Raw genomic sequence first — 4143 nt, 5'->3', positions numbered from 1 at the left:
GCTCGGTGCCACGGTAGAGGGGAGGACGGTTATATATAGGATAGTATAATCGCTATCCTACGCCTTTTAGCGATTATTAGGAAGGTTATCGCTACGATTATTAGGAAGATTAGTATTATATTAGAGCTAGGAATCTATAGTGGGTGCTAGTGCAGGTTAGTATAGGTGCTACTCCTACGCTTAACTAGCGACCGTGGATTCCTTAGTATACTATACGCCTAGACCTAGTAAAGGGGAGGCGATTAGGGGGGGAGGTTAATACGCCCCGTAGTCTTTATCGGGGCTCTAGTCCTACGGAGGACGCTAGTGTGCAGGATAGTATAGTCGTTATCCTACGCCCTTAGGCAATCGTTATAAACAGTTGGCGTCGGAGTAGGTTAGTATAGTCGCCTACGCCGACTAGTGATTATTAGGAAGCTTATCGCGGTGTCGAAGCTCGGGTTCTACGGCTAGTAGTCGTTATAAAGGCAGGTGACGATCCACGGTATATAACTAGAGGACGGTAGTTCCCTTTACTACTCCACGCCTAGACCCAGTAAAGGGGAGGCATCTTCGCCTAGCGCGCCTCGTGTCTATTTAGTCTTAGTATACGAAGTCCGCGCTATTAAGGGCGGATACGCCGGGTATACTAGCATTCGCTAGTAAACTATATACCTATTTAGTCTTAGTACACGTAGTCTACGCCGGGCGGCGGTACGCGAACCTTGCCCGTAAGCTTAGTTACTACTATTTAATATGCCCTGACCAGGTATATCCCTGGCTAGCCAGTACCATAGGATCTGTAAGCTAGGCTTTTCTCGAGGGGTGACCTTTACTGCAAAATATAAGGTGTAATAAAGATATCTTAACTAAACTAAGGGGTGAAGGCCGCCGGGGATATATATCCTCGGCGGGCCCGGACTATCTATCTTCCGGCTCTATACGGACGTATAGCTCCGGCCTAAACGAGCGGATAGTTTAGGGCTATACATTCGTATAGGGTCTATACCGCGTAATCCTTACACGCGTATAGTGCCTGCCTATTATAGTCGTATTAGTCTCCTTAGTAGTTGCGACTTTGATAACGATATCGTAATCATTAGCTCCTTACTCACCTTCTAGTTGATTATTCCACCGAAGCACTTTATCGTATATCCTTATAAACTCTTATATTCTGGATTATCCCCGAAAGACGCGTCGCTCGCTATGAGAAGGAGTCTACCCCTACCGTATTCTAGGTAGTGGTATCTTATATACTATAAGAATAGCAGTACTTATTAAGCCTTTTTAAAGTGGTTAGAGGAAGGGTTAACATCATATTACGAAAGCTTCGAATAGGCAAACACGATATCGGGTCTTATTATAATAGCGGTATATAGAATTAAACCGATTATACCCTAATACTAGTGGACCTCTGGAATTAACACGCGGGTTCCGTCTCGTGGTATTAACGGCTCTATAAATAATAGGATGTTTAGTAGTTTATAACACAGGATATCTACGTAGTATTTAACCGCGATCTTCTCTCGTAGGAAGCTTATCATAACTATAAACTACGTGTGGCTTAGTTCCTTAAAACCTTAATCTCTAGAGACTAGCAGATCTTATTGCCTCTCGATAACTTATAACTTCACTTAAGAGTAGTGCTAATATCGTCGTTAATAGCCTGCTTCCTTACACGTATAGGGTTATAAGGCCTTCTTGCATTAAACAATGCCTTCAAGGTATTATCATTCTATATCTTTTTAGTTATATAGAAGCTTATAATAGACAGTTATACGGTCAATAGCTTCTAATAGACGGGCGTGCGGCTAACGGGTATAGGCGTGTGGCTGTAGGCACCCCCTAGAGATATTCGCGGCTACCCGTTATTAGTTATCGTCTTCTTCTATACCCCGAACTATGGCTAACGCTATAAGGAACGCGCGTGTAGGATCTTCCGGGGATATTAGAGGCATAGGGAACGCTTTAAACCTCGTAGTAGTAAACCGTGGAATCCCTTTTATATATGTGTGTATATGTTTCTATTTTCCGCCTTCGCAGAACCTAGTAAGTGTCGAATAGACCATAGTCTTTTCGGTTACGTAACAATCCGGGTAGACATCTGCAGAATCTTTACCACTAATATTACGGTGGCAGGAATTCTCTAACGGTCCTTACATAGTCATAATAGTATATAATTGCCTTGATTAATTTTGACCTATTTTATGACAATTTTGACTACTCTTTATCTGATAATTAGAAGTCTTACGTACTAAGTGAAAATCTACCCTTTACCCATATTATTACCGATTAAAAAGCTATATAGCTGCGCCGATATAGTGTGTTAATCTATAGCTATTAAGATATCGTAATATAAGCTAGTTACCTATAAGACCCACCGCCATTAGGAGCTCTAGCTTAGCTATTACAAAGCTACGGCCGCAAATAACAAAGTCTAGGAATATCTACGCCCTAATAATCCTATCCCCCCCCCTAAAAAGCCTATTTTGCCTTCCTACGCTAACTCCTAGCCTTCGTATATAACCCTATAAGTAGAAGCTACGTCCTTATAGGAGTTAGATCTAATACCTACTAGGCAGCGCGCCTATGGTTTGGCGATATAAGGCTAGAAGATATAGGGGAATAAATACGCTAAGTACGTTAAGGATATTAGGACTATTTTAACATAGTAGACTAATACTATTAACCTAAGCCGTAAGCTACTACTATATAACGCCACGTCTAAAGATAATACGTCCTAGACTCTACTAGAAACGCTAGGGCGTACCACGGGCGTACCACGGGCGTACTATAATATAAGCCATAGCATACACGGGGTATACAATAGGTACCTTTAGCGTATACTATAGCTTCCCTGGGTTATACCCGGGTTTCTATACGTAGAAGCCGAGGATTCCACGGTGTTTACCCGTGGAATACTTAAGTCCTAGGGGGGCGCCCCCTTAGATTAGAGAAGATATCTTTATTACACCTTATTTACTATAATAAAGGTTACCCTCTAAATTCTAGGTTCCTTGGGTGCGATAGTGCTAGCTAGCTAGAGTAATACACGGCTAGGATATATTAAATCCTAGATCTTCTAAGTCCTATAGTACTGGCTAGTGTAACTGGATAAAGACGTAATAGCACCAGATCGTTAAGATAAAGATTAGATAAAGAGGTTAGTCCAGTAAAACCACGATGCATAACTAAAATATAACTAACACCGCTATAACCTTTAGCGAAGAAGTAGATCGGTAGTTACTATTCTAATCAGGGTAATGTAAGTCGAACTGGAAAGATACCTTAAACGTAGAATAAGTAATTATAAAAGAGGATAATAATTAAATAATCGTCCCTTAATAGGAATATCTAGAGCCTGTCCTTAATATATATATAGGAGGCGGATCCTATAGCCTTAAAAAGGGGGGTTATATAACCGGCTGCCGATATTATACTAATACCGTATCTGCGCGGTTATAATACGGCCCTAGTTATCTTATTTACGCCCTTATAGCGTAGATAACTCCTAAAAATAAGCAGATATAAGTAAATAAACTAAGTAAAGAGCTATCGTATATCCTCGTTTCTCTAATTACCCCGTTCTCTATATATACTAAGTTAGGGATCCTCTTAGTTTTAGTTCCTCCGTATATACTATTCCCTTACTATCTTTATTAGCTATTTCCTTAAAACGTTACCCGTTTGATTCTTTATATATACCTTTACTTACGCTTTCGTAAAGTTCTCCCTCTAACTATATAATTAGGCTCTTAAGGTATAGCCTAAGCCGGTAGTAGATATAGCGCGTTATTAGCTATTATGTTACGGAGGCCTACTCGGTATAGGTTATTAAAGGACTTAACCTATTCTTCCTTAGTATATAGGCTCGGCCTAATAGGATTAACGCGTTTAGCTAGAGGCCGTATATCTACGAGTCTATAGTAAAGCAGGTAATAAGATATCTTTATACCCTTAGTATAGTACTTTACCTCCTCTTCCTATTTATCTTAGATATCGTAGCTTCTTTTCTTTAAGATAATAGCGGGCTTAGGCGCCGCCTTAGGAGTCTTAGACGTCTTAGGCATCTTTAGGGGCGGCGTTTTCTTAACGGCTAGTAGCGTCTGCTTCACGGCTTTTTTACCCTTTAGCGTCTAGAGCTTAAGGCTACTAAGACCTGCG

Source organism: Sodiomyces alkalinus (assembly GCF_003711515.1).
Source record: "Sodiomyces alkalinus F11 unplaced genomic scaffold SODALscaffold_3, whole genome shotgun sequence".
In the NCBI taxonomy this organism is placed as follows: Eukaryota; Fungi; Ascomycota; class Sordariomycetes; order Glomerellales; family Plectosphaerellaceae; genus Sodiomyces; species Sodiomyces alkalinus.
This window is presented reverse-complemented; position numbering follows the sequence as displayed.